The following is a 20,130-nucleotide window of genomic DNA, read 5'->3' on the forward strand; positions in this document are numbered from 1 at the left end:
CAGAACCTGGCCATACTGGCATCCTGACCTTGGACTCCCAGCCTCCAGAGCTTTGGGAAATACATTTCTGTTGTTCCAAGCCACCCAGTCTATAGTGCTTGGCTATGGCAGCCCGAAGAAAGACACCGAGTTTGTTAGTTATTTGCTGATGGCCTGCATTTCGTGGTCCCGTCTATTTGTATGGACACAGGGGAGGGTAGAACAGGCCGGTGTCCGCTGGAGAAGCCCACACCACTGTGGATTAGACCCATGGCAGTGGTCGAGGACGGTGGCTGTCTCCCTGGCCAGCTGATTGTCTGATTTTCTTTCGTGGCGGGGACACCAGTCCGGACCCCTGGCCAGTGTCAACACTCACACTTAGTTCTTGGTCTGGGGCTGCTCACTGTCCCCTGGGACTGCTGTGCCTGCGATATCCCCGGAGGACCTTCTGCAGGTGTAGAAAGCCGTCCTTTGTGCCTTTTATCCCGCTTGTTTGTTGTTGTTGCTGCTGTCGCTGATTGCCATGTTTTTTCTTCCTGAGTTTTGTGATTCTTGGTGGTAAGCTCATACTTATTGAAATTCATACCCGCGATAATTCTTTGAGGGCATGTTCGGAGAACGTACATTTGCTTCCGTTTGCTCGGGGACATTTGCCAGCCGCTCGGAGGCACTGCCACCGCAGGACCACTTTAAATTCTCCGATTGTGCTTGAAAACAAATCAAATGGTATAAATTCAGCTCCCAGAGCCCCGCGAGTGGCACATCTGCGGTTGGGAATTCTCAGGAGAGGTTAGGAAGTAATCCCTACCTACTTCCTTCTAAGGAAGGCTTGGCAGATGGGGCGTCTTCATCTTCCCCCTGCGTGGGGAAAGTTTTTTTTTCCTTCCTAGTTTTTGCCTCCTTGGAAGTGTGGCCCCCAGAGAACCTGGCACTGTACAAGAACGGTCTGATATTATCCCGACCTTGTGTGGATCCCAGGCTGTCTGTCCTCCTTTCTCTGCACGGCCATGAGGTGAAAGTGCAGAATCCTGGGGAGAGAATTGAAAGATAGCCCAAGGGAAGCTTCTAGATTCAGCATTCTACTACACTCCTGGATTTCTGCTCCCATTTCTTCTTCTTTTTTGGGAGAGGGAAGGGCTCTGAGGGATTTCTTTGCCTCTAGACTACTGGCTTGTGTATTTAAGAAGACTTGTTTTCTTTTTCAGTCCAGCATTTTTTGGGTGTCTTGTAGGGGCTGGATTTCTCAGTCTTTCTCGTTCACGCCACCGCCAGAAGGCTGCCAAGAGTACTTTCGTCTTTCTCTTAGGACACGTATTTCATTGCTGTTATAGCTGTTTGCTTTGCTTTTCCCTTTCATTGGGTTGCTGGCTTTTTGTGTGGCCCATGTGCCCATCGCCATGACTTATCGTCACCACGTTCGGGGATGGAGAACTTAGAAGATAAATGGGGGGCACGTGGGTGGCTCAGTCGGTTGAGCGTCCAACTCTTGATTTCGGCTCAGGTCATGATCTCACAGTCATGGGATCAAGCCCCTTGTCTGGCTCCACATTGAGTGTGGAGCCTGCTTGGGATTCTTTCTCCCTCTTCGTTTGTCCCTTCCCCACTCACCCTTCCCCACCCTGCTGCCCCCCTCAAAAAAAAAGATAAATGGGAATCTGTGGGTTTCTTTGTACTGTGATGGGGAGACGTCTTATATAGGAGAGGCTATGCTATGCTGCAGTAGAAAATATGCCCTGAGATCTCAGTGGTGCAGGCAGAATGAACTTATTTCTGTTCTTGATATTGTCAGATGTGGGTCTCGCGGGTCTTCAGGGCATCTCTGCCTGCTTGGGGAATCTAGGTTTCTTCCATCTTGAAGCTATGCCAGTTGGAATGCGGGGTCTCCATGGTCACCGTGGCAGGCGGGCCATGCCATGCAACGTTTTCAAGTTCCAAGATTGGACAGGGCTTGTGTCACGGTGATACCACTTTTGCTCGTATCCCATTGGCCAGAAATGGTCACATGGCTCCACAGACATTCTGGGGCTGAGCAGAACGTAGGTGAGTATTTGGGGAGCACCGGCAAGCTTTGCCAAGATGGAAAAAGAGCTACAACATTGCTGTCCCCAAAGCTATTAGATTAAATTTATAATTAAGAATCGCTTAATCGTGTGTATCGTTTTTGATCCGAATGTCGGCTACCACTTGCCTGTGGATGTTACCAACCTTGCTGGAGTATAAGGAGGCCAACCAGAGGCTTCGCTTTTAGGTTCTCCTTTGGCTAGTGAAGCCATGAGTTCAAACAGGATTGGAGATTCTAATTTATTTGGTTTTTCTTACTTAGTTTTTATTAAAACTTTTTTTTAACTTAAATTTTAATTTTTTAAACATTTGTTTATTTTGAGAGAGAGACAGCGCAAGTCGGGGAGGGGCAGAGAGAGAGGGGAGAGAGGGTCCCCAGCAGGCTCCATAGTGCCAGCACAGAGCCCAGGGCAGGGCTCAAACCCACGAAGCTGTGAGATCAAGACCGAAGCCGAAACCAGGAGCTGGGCGTTTAACCGACTGAGCCCCTCAATTTTTAAAAATTTGAGTATAATTGACACACAATGTTACATTAGTTTCAGGGGTACAGAATAGTGATTCAACAACTCTGTACCTTGTACTGTGCTCACCCCAAGCATAGCTAACATCCGTCACCATCCGTCACCATTAGAATACGGTCAACTATACTGCCCGTACTTTCCTTGCATCCCTGTGACTTAGTCATTCCATAACTGGAGACTTGTACCTCCCACTCCCCTTCACCCCCTTTGCCCGTCCCCCCTACGTCCTCTCCTCTGGAAACCATTAGGCTGTTCTTTGTATTTACAGGCTTGATTCTGCTTTTTGGTTGTGCATTGGTTTGTTCTTGTCTTTTGGGTTCCACATACAAGTGAATACGTATGGGATTTATCTTTCTCTGTCTGACGTATCTCACTCAGCATCACGCCCTGTAGGTCCATCCATGTCGCCGCCAATGGCACGGTCTCATTTTTTATGGCTGCGTAATATTCCACATCTTCTTTATCCATTCATCTAGTGAGGGACACTGGGGTTGCTTCCATATCTTGACTATTGTAAATAATGCTGCAATAAACATAGGAACGCATATGTCTTTTTGAGTTAGTGTTTTCACTTTCTTTGGGTAAATATGCAGCAGCGGAATTATGGGATCATATGGTATTTCAGAGTCCACGGTTATAAACACATTGTTGCTCATAAAGAGGGTCCACCTTGCCTTGTGCCCTCCAGCCCTAGTGGGGCCTCTAGTAGTCTTTGGGTAAGACTGCAGATGACCTCCTTTTCCTGGACCCCAATGCAGGACTGTCCACCTACCACAGCCTGGACTTCCACTGAGGGGCTGAGGGTCTCAAAGCGGGCAAGTGCAACATGTTCAAGAAAGGGCAGCTTTGGCAATGAGAGGTTTCCCGCCTTCTCGGAAGTCAGCCCGCTCTGTCTGGGAGGAGCACCTTAAGAGACACCTTTGTAATCTTAAGACTGGACCTCTGCTTTTGCATTGGGATAACGAGGCTTCATGTCAGCTCTTAAAATGCTGTGATTCTCCATAAAGGCGTGCACTTTAAAAAGTTCATTCATTCAAAAGATGTACGCTGAGCATCTTCTCTGTGTTGGGTTAGATGGGGAACCCGGGGATTCAGTGATTCTGAGATACGGTTTCTGCTTCCCTGAGTTTCCTGCTCCTTGCTTCTTAGCCAGGGGAGAATATACATAAGGTTTGGGAATTTATGTATCCATTCCTGAACATAAATATTTAGCAGGACTAAAGTGGAGATCATTCACTGGTGTGTTTGAAATTGTCCCCAGGTGATCCTGATGGCTGCTGCGGTGTGGGAACCCCTGTATAAACTAGCAAGGGAAGCAGGCCAAGTGACAAGTAATATGCACAGAGGGAGGTAAAAAAAAAAACTTAGTGTCAGAAATGACTGCTTCTACCCCAGCATTTCTTGGAAAGCTTCTTGGAGTAGCAAGGAAGGGGAACGAAAACCAATAGTTATTTTAGCGTCCATCATGTGTCATCCTACCTAATAATTGCACCTCAGTCTCACAGAAACTATGGCGTGGTCCTCTTATCTTGGTGTTAGAGAGAAAGAAATGGAGTCTGATCCACCTGCCCCAGACAACATGGCTAGTAAATGGGGAAGCTAGGGTTTGAACCCAAACAAGATAGAATTGTGGTCGTGTCTTCAAGACCGATGGATTGGTGGTGCATCAGTTAGCTGATAACACAAAATTGTTGTTAACAGACAGCCCAGAGTCTCACACGACCTCATTCTGTTGGCCAATGCAAGTCACATGGTTGAGCCCAAAGTCAAAGGGTAGGGAATTACACTCTGCCATTTTAGTCAGAGGAAATGTAAAAGAACATGGCATAGGGTGTAGATACAAATTAGGAGGGGTGAAGAATGGGGCCGATACTACAATCTAACCTGGGTAGATTCCCACGAAGTTAGAGGAGAAGGAAAGTGAGTCAACTAGAGTTTAAGGGGATGAATGGCGTGCTCCCCACACCCAATTCATATGGTAAAGCCCCAACCTCCAATGTGACTGTATTCAGAGATAGGGCTTTAAGAAGATAATTAAAACTGAATGAGGTCATAAGAGTGGGACCCTAATCCTATAGGGCTTGAGTCCTTGTAAGAAGAGGAAGAGACACCAGAGAGCTCTCTCTGGACACAAAGGAGAGGTCACGGGAGAGCACAGTGAGAAGGTGGCCATCTGCAGGTGGAGGAGACAGATGCCTCGATCCTGGCCTTCCAGCCTCCAGAACTGTGAGAAAATAAGCTTCTTGTGGTTGAAGCCTCCCAGGGTGTGATATTTTGTTACGCAGCCTGAGCTCACTGATACATGGAAGAAAGAAGAAAGAGAGAGAGAGAGAGAGAAGGAAATAGCTATTAACTGTGTACCCATTTGCTGGCTACCACACTATTATTTTATTTTGCCTTTATAATCATCTTGCCAAATAGGTTTATTGTCTCCTGTTTAGAGAGGAAATAACACAGCTACTGTTGATGGACACAGCAGCATTTGAACTCAAGTCTGCTGCTATGCAGCCCATGCTTTTGCCTCTAAAATGACGGCTAGCAACTTTCCAGCGGGAGGGCCAGAAAGTGAATACCTGAATCTTGCTGAGCCACAGAAGCTCTAGAACAACTACTCAACCCTGCCCTTGTAGCACAGAAGCAGCCACAGATGCTATGTCAACAAATAGGCGTGGCTATATTCCAAAGAAACATCACTGACAGACACAGGAAGTGGGTGGGAGTTACAGGCTATGGTTTTGATAACCTCTGCTCTGTCATGTTCTCCTTTTATGGGGTTTGGCCCGTCCCATGCAGAGGACTCTAGACAGAAACACCAGTGTGCAGGAAGGCCTGGATGTGTGGGAGTGCATGGAGAATAATTTGACGAGACGGGAGCAGATGGTGTTAATTTGAGGTATGGGAATTGAGGCGGCGGGAAATGCTAAAAATGTAATTGGGGCCCCAGTCGTATTTATCTACCTGTTGAGCAAAGCAATCCCACGTGGCAGGCCCGTTGATAGGCTCTGGGAGCCCCTGGTGGAGGGCACGAAGAGCAATCCCTGTCTTTGGAAGAGGTGATAATTTGGAAGGGGGAGAGAGGCATGGAGAAGGATGGCATGAGGACAGGAGTAGGCGAAGAGTGGGAGCATCGAACTTCTGAGCCCCACCCTGGAAGCCTAAGCTGACATCTCATCCAGAGGGTCCTATCAGTGGTTCTCCCAAAGATCATGCAGGATGCGGGCTTGCCTGTTGAGCAGAGAATCAGAATCAATGAAATCAACGCTTCAGTATCTTCCTTAGGAATTTCCTACTTGTGGACATGGGCTTTCGGAGACCGAAGCTTGTACGACTATTGGAAAGAGTTAACACGCTGCACTTGGAAGGGAAAAAGGAGCCATGTGGTGGCAAAGAATTTGTTCCCTTCTTTGGGTGGCAGCCACAGGATTCCTCGCCAATTAGTAGCATCTGGTCCTCATAGAAGATTCATCCCTGGTTGAGCTGGCAGGTACCTCTGGATGTGACACTCTGTGAAGTTCCTGATGGGCCATCTGTGATGTCTTCCCTTCCCAAATACCTCAGGCCTCCCACCCCCACCAGCCAGTCTGCCTTTCGTTCGAAATATTTTTAAACACTCAGACCCGAGAGCAGGACTAACTCTAGCTTTTTTTAGAGAGGAGGGTGAGATTACGAGTTGCTTTTTTGTACAAACCCAATAAAAGGAAACAGTAACTATAGGAATCGCTCTCATGTGTTGAGCCCTCACCACGAGTTGGGGCCCTGTAGTCAACATTTTACCAAAGACGTGTTTTTACGTGCATGATCCCACTGAACTCTCAGAACAGCTGTGTGAGGATATAAGTGCCTTCATTACTCTGATTTGCAAATGAGGAACCCAAATCTCAGAAAGGTTACTTCACCAGCTCAATGCCACAGTCTCAAAGCGTTTGAACCTGGGTTCGAACCCAGTGTGGTCTGGGTGGACGGACAGCTCAGGCTCTGACATGGAACATATGTAGAGATCTAAAATTCATGTCCTGTTTAAATGGTGTTTAAATGGTGATGCTGATTTTTTTTTTCCTGCTTCTGGGTAAATTTAGGATCCCGTTATTCTAAGGGATCCCTTCCTGATAAATGTTATCATAGTGGTATATATGATGGCGGGGGGGGGACGCCTGGGTGGCTCAGTTGGTTAAGTCTCCATCTTCAGCTCAGGTCACGATCTCTTGGTTTGTGAGGTCGAGCCCCGCATCGGGCTCTGTGCTGATGGCTCGGAGCCTGGAGCCTGCCTCTCCCTCTCTCTGCCCTTCCCCCGCTCGCACTCTGTCTGTCTCTCTCAAAAATAAACATTAAAAAATTAAAAAAAAAATATACATGAAGGTAATACTTACATATGCAAACTGGCCATTTCCGGGATGTTCTTGCTGACATTACAGGACATTACGAGGCTGTTCTTTGCTTTCCTAGACCTCACAGACACTCTATTTTTCTTTCTTTAGGCAGGGCATCTGCTGGAACTCATGTGCTGTTCTCAGACTTCTGGCCCTCCGCTTTGCTTCCATCCAGACTGAATGAATTAGCCTGTTTTCCACATGGGCTCTGTGGGGGAGGGGAGGAAGAGAATGAGGTTCAGCTTGTTATTCAGAGGCGTCGTCTTCATTCATTGGGGGAAGAAAAAGGCCCCGGGTCTTACCGAAAAATAAAGACGGCTACAGATGAATCCTTCAGCGTCCTGTCAAAGGCCCAGATCGAGAAATTTAGAGTTACTCAGCTTGGGGTCTTTTATTTTAAGTAACGGTTGGAGTAAAACAGGTCATCGTGGCCACCCAATACCCTAGTTATCTTCCTAAATTGATGACAGCATCTGGGTACTTCACCCCCTTTCAATTTCAAATGCAATTTGTCCAAAGCCTCCTATTTAAATCACATGGATCTTCTCTAAACTAAATAATAGGCTACATAACTCTCTGGCCTCCCACGGAAAGACAAAGGCTGGGCCCGCGCGCCCGCACGCGCATGGCGGTGGCCATGGATTGCAGCTGATGAGAAGAGATGCCTTCCAACCGATGATTGAATTTAAAGCTCTTTCATTTCTGCTGGGGATTTGGGATCTAATGAGATGATCAGCCGTCCTGCTGGGGTCGGCCCGCCATCATTGCAGACACAGACAGGGCTGAGCAACCCTGGCGAACCCGTGCCGCCCCCTCCCGCCCAGCCCCCGGCCTGCCCCAGGACCGGTCACATGTCTCCCGAGCCATCCCCTTGGTTCTTGCTTCCAGAATCAGCCTCTCCACCCCACTTTCGAGCACCTTCCAGCAAGTTCTTTCCAACACACAAATCCGCTTAGCTCATGCTGCAGCTCGGAAGCCTTCCTGGGCTGCCCAGAGGGGTCACTTTGGAGCCCCTTCAAAGTGCGTCCCCAACCAAAGTGTGACCTCTTCCCCACTGCCCCGCAGGTGCCTCATTCTTCCAGAACGTGACTCTCACACACCCCATTGTGTGCTTTGCTCTCCCACCTCTGACTCTGTCTGCCTTGATCCCTGCCCCCCCCCCCCCCCCCCCCCCCCCCGCCACCAGAAATGTCTTATTTCCCTCTTCCTCTCACCCACTCATGCTTAGGAGACGCACTGTTCTGTGCTTGGAATGGAAAAGCATAACATTGGTAAGAGTTGGAAGGATTCTTTGAAGTTGGGAAATTTAATTTCTATGGAAATGCTATTTATTTTTCACTTCTAAGTCTCCTTCTGCAAGATCCTGCTCAAATGTTGCTTCCCCTGGCAACTTCCAACTCTCACCGCAGGTTATCCGTGCTCAGTACACGCACAGTAGGAGCGCCTTGGTGGCTCAGTTGGTTAAGCTGACCCTTGATCTCGGCTCAGGTCATGATCTCACGGATCATGAGTTCGAGCCCCGCTTTGCTCTTTGCACTGATGGTGCGGAACCCGCTTGGGAGTCTGTCTCTCCTTCTCTCTGTCCCTCCCCCGCTTCGCTCTCTCTCTCTCTCTCTAAATTAATAAATAAACATTAAAAAATACATGCACCATAAACAAATGCATGAATAAATATGGGGGTGGAAGAGTGACAGTCTTTTTATTTTATTTTTCCAAGGCGCTGGAGTCACGAACACTTAGATTGTTTTCAGCGCTAGGGATGAACAAGTCCAAGTTTGGATGGAGAGAGAGGTCAGGGTCATATGGCAAGTTGTGGCAAGTTAGTGCCAGAAAAGTCGGCCCAGAACACAGTGTTACGGTGTTCCTAATTCTGCTTCTACGTGGCTTCTGTCGTTACCACGAGTGTTCTGTTTGTGTTTGTTTGTTACATCTGTGGGGCTGTTTTCAGGCAGCAAAGACTGGCTGGCCACTTCCCGGTTCCCCCTTTCTCATGCCATGAGTCCTTCAGGCGATGTGGCCCGAACCACTGAATTCCCTCATTCCAGGGATGGCTTGGAGTCAACGTTGACAAAGACACTGTCTGGCTCCCCATGGAGCCTTGACCAGACCAACAGGCATGCAGAGCGAGTAAGAAGAATGCAGAGCAGGAACCTGCTGATTCTCTTGCCAATGGGGGCGAGCGGTTTGGGGTGGTCCTCTCTGGGGAGGGGGCATTTCAATGGAGTCTGGAAGGTGTGTTGGACTTTTCAAGAGGAGGGCGAGGAGAGTGATCATACAAGGAAGGTCATGTGCTAAGGCCCGGTGGCATGAACGGTCGTGTGTGGTGCGTGTGGGGTAACAGGGTGAGGGCTCATGTGCCTGGGGGAGGGGAGGCCTGGGAAGGGGCAGAGGGACTCAGGAGGGTGGGTGGGGCCAGCTTACCAAGCTAAGGAGATGGTGCCGTGTCCTATGTGCATGGGGCGGGGGGTGGGGGGGAATTGGTCAGCTCCGGCTGCCATCAAAGCACCGCAGACCGGGCGCCTTAAGCAACAGGAATGTATTTTCTCCCGGTCCTGGAGGCTGGGAGTCCCAGATCAAGGTGTGGGTAGGTTGGTTTCTTCTGAGGCCCCTCTTTTTGGCTTGTGGATGGCTGTCTTCTCCCTGTGTCCTGATTTCCTGTTCTCATAATTTCCTGTCGGATTAGGATCCACCCCAACGACCTCCTTTTAACGGAATCACCTCTTTAAAGACTCAAGGTCCAGATGCTGTTATTGTGAGGTTCTGGGGGTTGAGATTGCAACATATGAGTTGGGGGGGGGTACAACTCAGCCGGTAACAGGGGACAAATGGAGGTTTTTTAAGGATTCATTTGGAACACTCAACTCTCGTTTTCTTGGCCTGTGGTGTGTTCTAAATGGCATTAATCCTTCCTCTGAAGGGCCTCTAAATATAGATACCATCTGCCGTTGTGCAATATGTTATCACTGATCCCCCACTTAGCAGCCGCTTCCTTACAGGCGGGGAGGGGAGGCTGCAGGAAGCCAGTGAGAAGCCACAGAAAACCCCACAGTCAGGTCGAACGAACGCCAGAGCCTCCGAGATGATGGAAGAAGGGCACCGGGATCCCCGAATTCTGTGGCCCTTGACTCCCATCGACTCGGAGAGAAGGGGCCAGGCTGATGAAAATCTCTGCTCGTTAACAAAAAAAAAGAGAAGTTCTTTCTTATGGAGCAAAGTGGCACCGGCCAGCCCTGGTTGATGGCATCTCCATGCTGATGAAGGGGGACACTCGTCGGGCAGACATGTTCGCTCAGACGACACTTTCCCGGAGTCCCTCCGCCGGCTGGTTTTGCCCCTGCACTCTTGCTACGAAGGACAATTTGGCCCTCCCATTAATTACTTTTAAAGTTCTAGATTTCAATTAGGGAGTTAATTACTTTTTGCCATATTGCCCCCATTAAAGACATTTTCATTATGAAGTTAATTTGTTAGAATTGAAGAGCTTTGCCAAGAGAGAAGAATTATTGCGTAAGGAGCCTCTCGGGTTCCTCTGTGTCTCTTCCCGCTTTGAGTGATGGAGGGAAAAACCTTATTTTAGATTTTTCCCGTTCGCAGGATAATTACGTGTGAGCTGCTTACTTTGTGCTCACAAAGCCACGCTGGGCTACAGAGGATGCAAAAGTAGATCCAGAAACACGCAGCCCGTGTTGTCATGGGGGGGGGGGGGTCAAGATCCGGCAGATAAGAGATATTTTAAATATAATTCTAATTATTAAGTAACTTACCGTTAGAAAATTTATTTATTTATTTTGAGGGAGAGTGCGAGCAGGGGAGGGGCAGACAGAGAGGGAGAGAGAGAGAATCCCAAGCAGATTCTGCACCTACCGTACAGAGCCCGACGTGGGGCTCGAACTCACAATCCACGAGATCGTGACCTGAGCCGAAACCAGGAGTCGGACGCTTAACGGACTGAGCCAGCCGGAGCACCCCCCCCCCCCAGGTTTTCGTTTTCATATTTATGTTTTTTTACACACCCGTAAGTTGTTGTTGTTGTTGTTGTTGTTGTTGTTTGAGTTAATTAATGTTTTTTCTTTGAGCGCAGCTGACACATTATTTCAGGTGTATAATGCAGTGATTCGACAAGTTTATACGTTATGCTATTCTCACTGCAGGTGAACAAGGGTGGATCCCTACACCTCACTGTTACCATCGTGTTGACTCTATTCCTTATGCTGTGCCTTTTATTAGCATTTTTTTTGTTTTTTTTTGTACAAGAGAGAATGTGGACTGTTTTTGCTCTTTCCCCCGGATTGACAATGAGTTTGCCAGCGCACTTTATAAATAATCCATTCACTTCCCTTTGAATTAAACTGCCATCCTTGTGATAAGTGAACTTATAATACAATGGCATCTGATTCTGGGTTCTCTACTGTGTGCCACTGATTTATCCATGCCTTGACCAAAACTAAATCGACTGATTATTCTTTAAGACAGTCGTACAATTCCCAAACCCCGAACAAACACACATATAAACAAAAATGGCTTGTCGGGATTTTATACGGAATTGCATTCAAGTTATATGTTAACATTTCGGGAACATCGAACATATATTTTCCCCATTTGCTCAGGATTTATGCGTTTTAGGGACACTTGGGTGGCTCAATTGGTTGAGCGTCCGACTCTCCGTTTTGTCTCAGGTCGTGGTCTCGTGGTTCATGGGATCGGGTCCCACGTCGGGGCTCTGCACTGACAGCACAGAACCTGCTTGGGAGCCTCTCTCTCCCTCTCTCTCTGCCCCCGCCCCCCTTAAAATAAATACCCATTAAGAAAAGAATTCATGTATTCTAAATTTTTTTTTTCAACGTTTATTTATTTTTGGGACAGAGAGAGACAGAGCATGAACGGGGGAGGGGCAGAGAGAGAGGGAGACACAGAATCGGAAACAGGCTCCAGGCTCTGAGCCATCAGCCCAGAGCCTGATGCGGGGCTCGAACTCACGGACCGCGAGATCGTGACCTGGCTGAAGTCGGACGCTTAACCGACTGCGCCACCCAGGCGCCCCAAGAATTCATGTATTCTAATAAACATTTATTGTTTTCCTCATAGACACTTTGTGCCTTTCTTCATAAACACATCCATAGGTATTTTATAGTTTTCGACCCAATCATAAAAGGAACATTGTAAGAGTAAAGAACATGTGTAGATTTTTGGTCATTTATCTTGACTAAAACCACCTCTCTGGGCAAGTGAGAGAATGGAGAGCGATTCGGTGCTAATGGGACACGGGATTCTTGTGAAATACACTAGACTATACTATACTGTATCGTCTCTTCCCATCCTATATTATACTGTATCATGCTATACTGGACCACTGCATATTATGCCATATTATACCGTCCCGTCCCGTCCCGTCCCATCCTATACTATGAGACAGTGTTACCAAACATGACGTAATATAATATCATACTTTAGAAGAGTTGCGTCTGGGTTTTCTCTTACTGAACACTCTGTGCTGTTAAGAGAAAGGTTAGTCTTCTCTCTGCCTTTGTCATACCAGGGTGGTGATGTGTCAGTTGGAGAGAATTTCAGTTTCTCCAATGGACACATTCATGGCTGCACTGGCCAGGAGACCCAGTGCCAGGGCCTGTTGGGATGGGGTGGGGGGGGCGGGGGGGTGGTGGTTCCCCAGGAGAGGCTTTGTTCTCCCGTCTCTATTGCTGTGTGGCAGGCTGAATCCTGGAGAAGCCACCTTAGCCTTTTAAAAAAATGTTTATTTATGAATTTGGGGGGAGGGGGTGAGGGAATGAGCAGGGGAGGGGCAGAGAGAGAGAGAGAGAGAGAGAGAGGGAGAAAGAGACAATCCCAAGCAGGCTCCACTCTGTCAGTGCGGAGCCTGATGTGGGGTTCGAACTCACGAACCCCGAGCTCACGACCTGAGCCGAAATCAAGAGTCGGATGCTTAACCGACTGAGCCACCCAGGCGCCCCCCAAATTACTCACATTCTGAGGGTCTGAGGGTTTGGGCTTCCACATCTGGATTTTGGGGGTACAAAACTGAGCCCAGAGCACTGAGGGCAAGCCGGGAGGGTGTGACCAGAAGGTCCTCAGGCTCAGGTTTTAGGGCTGCCTTTCTCTCCCCCCATGTCACCGCATAAGTGGTCTCTAGAGGCAAGTCCGAGGGCACTAACTCGCGGAGGGTGGAAACACGCCCGCACGCCTCGGTCACAGTCACCAGCTCACTTTAGAGACCCCGAGATATCGGGGCGCGGGCGATGCTCACCTTTGGCCCAGCCACCAGCCTGCTTGGAGACGCTGTCTTTGTTGTCTCTCGGTTTCCCTCACCTCCAGCACATGGCCCCACCGTCACCCCCCAAATGAGGTCCACGGGGAGCCGTTATTCCTGTTTCCTGAATTGCTTATTAAAGCCACAGATGAGGGGTGCCTGGGGGGCTCAGTCGGTTAAGCGTCCGACTCTTGATTTCGGCTCAGGTCGTGATGTCACGGTTTGTGAGTTGGAGCCGCACATCTGCTTGGGATTCTCTCTCTCCCCCTCTCTCTCTCTGCCCCTCCCCTTCTCTCTCTCTCTCTCAAAAAGAAATAAATATTAAAAGAAAAAAAGCGACAAATGAGAACAAAAGGTGCTTAGTTAGGATCCCAAATTCTGAGCTCAGCAAACCCGTGGCCACGGAGCCTGCCCTTGGGCCCTGCCCACGCACAGGACCAGCCCGCGTCCTCGCCCTACCTCCAGCCCCCCAAGATGCTGTGTGGGAGGGCTATATCCAGACAGCCTTTTGGGAGAACTGGGAGTTTGTGGGAAGAAGTCATCACTCCCTGTGAGAATATGTCGCGAAATTTTCTGGCCCTCACTGTGCCTTCCCGTGTGCTGGGCTGTTTGAAGTACTTCCCATCATGCCAGAGGCTGTGGGAATGTGCCTGGTGTGTTGGCGCAGGGGGAGATGGAGGTGGGGGGAGAGGAGAGGGGAGAAGGCACCCTGGAGGCGGGGTGGGGAGGGCAGAGGCTGTCCTGCTGTTGGGCTTGGCGGAGGGGTGAGCTCCCCCGGGGTCAAGTGCGCGTCTGCACGGAAGCCATCAAGGTCACCTGTGCCCCACGGCCACCTGCTGACAAGCGGACCCAGCGGCAAGAGAACAGAAGCCCCCCCACCCCAAGCCTCTGGAGTGTCCAGCCCCAGCTGGCCCCAGGGAAGGGAGGAGAGAGAACGAAGCGGAAATACAGGAGTCACGTGGGACAGGGGATGGGATCACCTTAACAGGAGCACGGCGAGTTTATTAAATGGAGCTGAATCAGAAGCCGACAGCCCAGGAGGAGGACGGGCTTGGTGGCACCGTTGTTGCACTAATGAGAAAAAATAAAATCCGTTTTACGTTTCATGCTGATGAGTTGAGGCCCTCACTCAACTGGGTGTGACTGCAATCAGCCGAGAAAGGGTCAGATTATGACACCTCAGGGGGATTTTTGGATTCTAGTGGAGGGTTCAGAGGAGAACCAGACATTTGTAAGGCAGGGAGACATGATGCTTTAACAGTAGACTGACTGGGACTCCCGGGGGCTCCGTCGGTTAAGCGTCGGACTCTTGATTTTGGCTCAGGTCTGGATCTCATGGTTCACGAGTTTGAGCCCTGAGTCGGGCTCCGCGCTGACGGCTTGGGGCCCGTTTGGGGTTCTCTGTCTCCCTCCCCTCTTCTTGTTCTCTGTCTCTCAAAATAAATAAACTTAAAAAAAAATAAATAGTAGAGTAACTGTTGATAGCATACATATATATTTTTAAATATTTATTTACTTTTTGAGAGAGAGAGAGAGAGAGAGAGAAAGCAAGGGAAAGGCAGAGAAAGAGGGGGACAGAAGATCTGAGGCAGGCTCTGTGCTGACAGGCTAGCAGCAGGGAGCCCAATGTGGGGCTCGGACTCACAAATAGGGAGATCATGACCTGAGCCGAAGTTGGACGCTTAACCGACTGAGCCACCCAGGCACCTCAAGTGGGCTGTGATTTGGACCAGAGAACACGAGTTGGAACTCAGATGCCTGTCTGGTTTCCTTCAATGCCACCCCCCAACGTCCCAGATTTGGAAGGTTGTCCAGGGTCCACTTTGGAATATAGTGTTATGGTGTCCCATTTAAGGAGTTGGGTGTGGCAGCATCTGATGTATTTGGATGTGTATATATATATATTTTAATTTTTTTCAACGTTTATTTTTGAGAGACAGGGAGAGACAGAACATGAGCAGGGGAGGGGCAGAGAGAGAGGGAGACACAGAATCCGAAGCAGGCTCCAGGCTCTGAGCTGTCAGTACAGAGCCCGATGCAGGGCTCGAACTCACGGACCGCGAGATCATGACCTGAGCCGAACTCGGACGCTCAACCGACTGAGCCACCCAGGTGCCCAGTGTTTGGATATTTATTGGGGGTGATCTTCTTCTACCATCCCTGGGAAACTTCAGGATTATTTTGGAAAGACTGTTAGGGTGTTAAATGTGGGAACCCAAGTAAGCCAGTGGAGATGAAGGGTGTTAGTAATTTATATATATATACTATACTCTATATACTATAAGATATATAATTTATTTACTTTGAGAGAGAGAGAGAGAGAGCACGCATGTGTGAGTGGGTGAAGGGCAGAGGGAGTGGGAGAGAGAGAGAGAGAATTATTTTTTTAAAGTTTGCTTATTTATTTTGAGAGAGAAAGAGAGAGTGCAAGCAGGGGAGGGGCAGAGAGAGAGGGAGAGACTTCCAGGCAGGCTCCGTTTTATCAGTGCGCAGCCCAACGTGGGGCTCAGTCGCGCGAACAGTGAGATCGTGACCTGAGCCAAAGCCAAGAGTCGGACGCTCAACCTACTGAGCCCCCCAGGCGCCCCTAATCTGGCATCAATATTAACGTGACTTCATCAAACTCAGGCTGAAGAAGCCCGGGTTGGTTCAGGGACACGAGGGACTCAGAGGGCAACGGGAATGTGTGGACTCTGGAAACAAAGTAACCCAGGCTTCTGCACTACCGCCCATTAACCCCGTGACTCGAACCAGTGGGGTGACCTCCGTGAAATCCACCTCGATGGCACGAGAGACTCTGGATCCCTGCGTGTTGGGGATCCTGTGAAGGTAAGCGCGTCATGGATGGACAGCACCCGATCCGGCACCTGTTCTGGGAGGCCCACAGTACACGCTGCTTCCTGCCTCCAACCGGGCCTGTGATAGACTGGAAGGGAATTTGTGGTTCCCGTTTGTGGTGGGGAGGGGAGGGGAGAGAGAGGAGAGAGGGACGGAGAGAGAAGGGGAAAGAGATAGAGAAAGAGAGACAGGGGAGAGAGAGAGAGAGAGAGAGAGAGGGAGACCCTAATTGGAAGAGAGATATGCTCATCTCCCAGAAGGAGTATAGGAGTATCAGTGATCTGCCCTCGGCTCCCCTTCCGGGCTGCGGCCCCAGGTCCGTGAAGCAGAGCAAACCGACCCAAACTAGGAGTGACAGCGCCCTCCCGCAGAGGACAGGGAGGTTCAACAGGCTCCTGCGACAAGGGCGTCTGGGGAACGCGACAAAAGTAGAAGCCAGGGGAACCAGCACCAGGTTACTAGAATTGGAAGGGACACTGGCGACGTCTGCCCGCTGCTGGGCCTCCGTGGCAAGCGCCCCGTCGCACCGCGGGGTGAGCGCGTGGTTCCCTGGGCTGTCGCCTCTTTCCCTGTCTGCAAGTGCGCCGCTGGGCACTTGCCTGCTTCTGCCCTCGGGCATCTCAGTCTCGGGCAGAGATGCCTATCTGAACAGGCTGGGATGCCAGCACGACCCAGCCAGGGCAGAGGAAGTGCAGACAGCCTGCCTGCCCAGGGAAGGCTTCCTGGGGCGGGCTGCTGTCTTTGTCACAAGTCTGAGCAAAATGAGTGACAGCCAGGGGACAGAGAAGGCCGGAGTGAAGGAGGTCGACACACGGAGCAAAGAGCGAGGCCTTCAGGCCCGCTGGAGGCCCAGGTGAAGAGTGGGGTGGCGGTGGGGGTGGCAGTGTGCATCAGGGGTCCCACTCACTGAGCTGGATGGGGTCCCAGGGTCTCAGGGTCTCCAGGAAGCCTAGAGTTCAAGGGCGGGGCTCCAGCCAGAGAGGCGGAGCTTGAGTGCAAAAGCCAGACCTGGTGCCAGGCCCTGGGGAGGGGTGGCGGCTGAGACCACGGAATCCCTGCCCCAGGCTTGCTGGATTCCAGGACACGGCGCCACCCTCCCCACAGGTATCTCAGGACAATGGACGGCAGGGGTGAAGGTAGGGGACGGGCCATGGCGTGACCCTGACATCTGTAACATGGACCAAGCCACCTCTCTCAAAGGCTCTCAGGGGTCCTGAGTGGAGACCCCCAAGGTGAGGAAGAAGGTAGTCTGGCTCAGGGAATACTTCTGGCTTCCCCGGACAAGGTAGGACAAGCAGAGCCTTGGAAACAAAGCGGGTCTGGGTTCAAATCCCAACGCCACCCATAGCTGTGTGATTCAGGGTCCTTGTCTGTAAAACAAGGGAGAAATCTCTACTGCCAGAGTAATTAGGTTCTTCATAGATGACAGTCCTTCCTTCCTTCTTCCTTCTGAGCTGGTGTTGTGAGTGTGTTAAATTAACACTTGTTGGGGCGCCTGGGTGGCGCAGTCGGTTAAGTGTCCGACTTCAGCCAGGTCACGATCTCGCGGTCCGTGAGTTCGAGCCCCGCGTCAGGCTCTGGGCTGATGGCTCGGAGCCTGGAGCCTGTTTCCAATTCTGTGTCTCCCTCTCTCTCTGCCCCTCCCCCATTCATGCTCTGTCTCTCTCTGTCCCAAAAATAAATAAAAAACGTTGAAAAAAAAAATTAAAAAAAAAAAATAAATTAACACTTGTTAAGGAGAGCCCCAGGGTGTTGGATGGTGGAAGTTGGTTCAACAAAAGACCAGGGAGAATTAAATAGAAGAGTCTCTTTCCCCCAGGTCCCGGAGGAGGTAGTGACATGCCTTGAGGGGCCACAATGCGGGGAGTTCAAGGCAGGGTGCAGGCAGAGGGAGAGATAGCCTTTATTAGGGTCCCTGGGTGGGGTGCTTTGGGGTTCCCAGGCTAAGGCAGGATTGGTTGATTCATACCAAAAGGAGCGGGGTTTTGGTAAGCTTTGCTGGCATCTTATCTAAGGGATGCACGACCACATATTCTTTGAAATTCTTCCCGTTGAGAAATGGGGCTTAGGCGCCTCCCCTTATATCTGGGAGGTCTCCATTACTGCTTGACCACCTAGAATATGGTGGCAGTGATCCTGTGGCAGTGTCCAGGCCCAGATCTTAAGAGACTGGAAAACGTGGAGTCGCCCTGAGCTTCCGTGTTGTGAGGACGCCCACGGAGCCTTCTGGAGAGACAAGGAAGACCGTGTGGAAAGGAAGCAAGGACCCGAAATGAAAGCCCCAGCTGAGCCACCAGCAACCTGCCAGCCCATGAGTGCGCCATCTTGGAGTTGGGGCCTCTGATCCCAATGAGCCGCCCCGGTTTATGCCACATGGAGCGGTGATGAGCTGCCCCTCAGAGCCCTGCCCGAACTAAAGACTTTTGAGCCAATTTGATGATCGTTGTTGAAGTCGTTGAGTCTTGGGACAGCTTGTTACGAGGCCACAGACAACTGGACCAGCTGCGGGGCCCCGGTGGTGTGCTGGGCACCGGGAAGGTCTTGGAAGTAATAAACATAACCTACGACCAAAGCCCATCGCGACATTGCTTGTGCAGGTATTTGACCGTTTCCAGCCAATGGGCCATGGATAACTCCTTCACTCGGGTCAAGTCTGTTTCTTTGAGCTCTGCTGGCCGATTGGTGCCACCAGGAAAGAGCTTGAGGCTGCCGTCCCTGCCAGACGGAGCCCCGGGCTCACCTCGGACTGGCAGGGGGAATCAGCGGAGGGTCCAGACAGGGGGAGCTGCTGCTGGTACTTAGCCGAGGAGGGAGGGAGCCTCGCCTGTGCCTCCTTCTCTGGAACCAGGTGGCAGTCGCCCTCTCCTCATAATTAGAGGCACAAAGGACACCCCTGGGCCTCAGCAGCCCCGTAAAGTGCTCCGTGAGCACAGGGGAGCTGTTGGCGAAAAGCAGATGGTGCCTCGGAGATGGGAGGAACTCACCGGAGGGGTCGTATTACCTCCAGGAACGAGGCAGAAATGAGGCAGCCAGCCCCGCTTCCCACCTTCCAAATTAGCTGGAAAAATAAAAATACCGTTCGCAGCAGGCTCTCGAGGCGGCAGCTGGGGTGATATGTCACCGGCAGCGTCTTGTCCCGCCTGTCTCGGGGAGCCCTGGCTGATGAGACGCGCGGAACATTATTAACGCCACTTTGCCGGAAACGCTGCACAGTCCGACTAATGCCTTATGGCATTTGCTGCTTTCCTGGGGCTCCAGAGATGGAGAGAAAAGTCCTGAAATAGCAACTCCGCGCTGGTCGTCAAGGCAACGGGATCCTTCAGGAGGCACCATGAGGTGATGAGCTTGGCACCGGGAGGGGATGGGAGGAAAGGAAGTGCTCGTGGAGATCCTACCCTCCACGAGCCTACATTCTTCTTGGGAAGACAAGGGGTTTTGGTGGGCGAATCTCTCTCTCGGGGCCGAGTTTCCCTAACGAGGTCCCAAGGAGCACAAGGGCCGCAAAGATCGTAACCAGCGTTCGGGAGAAAAGAGCCTCGCGCGGACGAATGACGGTGCAAAGCGCGCTGGACAAGACCAAGTGACACGGTGCCGGGCCTCTCGCTCTTTGAAGCGCTCGTGCGCGTTGTGCCGTCCAAAGGGGGGGTTGCTACACTTCCCTATGTTATCTGATCGTGGAAACTCTTGTTCACAGAGCACTTCGGGGGGGGGGGCGGGATTCGGAAAGCCCAGAATGGCTTTGGGGACCCGGAATTAGGAAGCCATACAAAGCGGTGTGTAATTACGTTCTCAGAATGTGTGGAACAGGGAGAGCTGGTGCAGGCTGGGCCAAGGAGGGGGGCTTTGTGGAGGAGGAGGTGGAAGGGGAGGGGAGGCTCGCAGATTCTGAGGGGGTGGTGGGAGTGGAGAGTGGAGTCCCTCCCTTTCCGCCAGCCCTTGGTAACTTTGCATCCGCTTTCTGTCTCGATGAGTCTGCCTCTTGTAGGTATTTCATGTAAGAGGAATCCTACAAGGGACGCCTGGGTGGCTCAGTCGGTTAAGCGTCCAGTTCGGCTCAGGTCATGACCTCGTGGTCTGTGGGTTCGAGCCCTGCGTCGGGCTC

At 50.9% G+C, this 20,130-nt stretch overlaps 2 long non-coding RNA genes across 2 annotated transcripts in view; both read left to right on the plus strand.

Moving 5' to 3' along the window:
• The window catches only part of LOC147572976 (uncharacterized), a 563,239-nt gene that overhangs the window by 148,956 nt on the left and 394,153 nt on the right, over positions 1–20,130 (plus strand). The gene's annotated exons all lie outside the window — the stretch shown is intronic.
• LOC147572977 (uncharacterized) lies at positions 3,549–6,871 on the plus strand. The gene is made up of 2 exons (XR_015245454.1): positions 3,549–5,454; positions 5,841–6,871. It is a non-coding gene; the product is annotated as an uncharacterized LOC147572977 (long non-coding RNA).

This window comes from Puma concolor, chromosome E3, assembly GCF_028749965.1.
Source record: "Puma concolor isolate L17-30 chromosome E3, mPumCon1.1.hap2, whole genome shotgun sequence".
NCBI classification, from domain to species: Eukaryota; Metazoa; Chordata; class Mammalia; order Carnivora; family Felidae; genus Puma; species Puma concolor.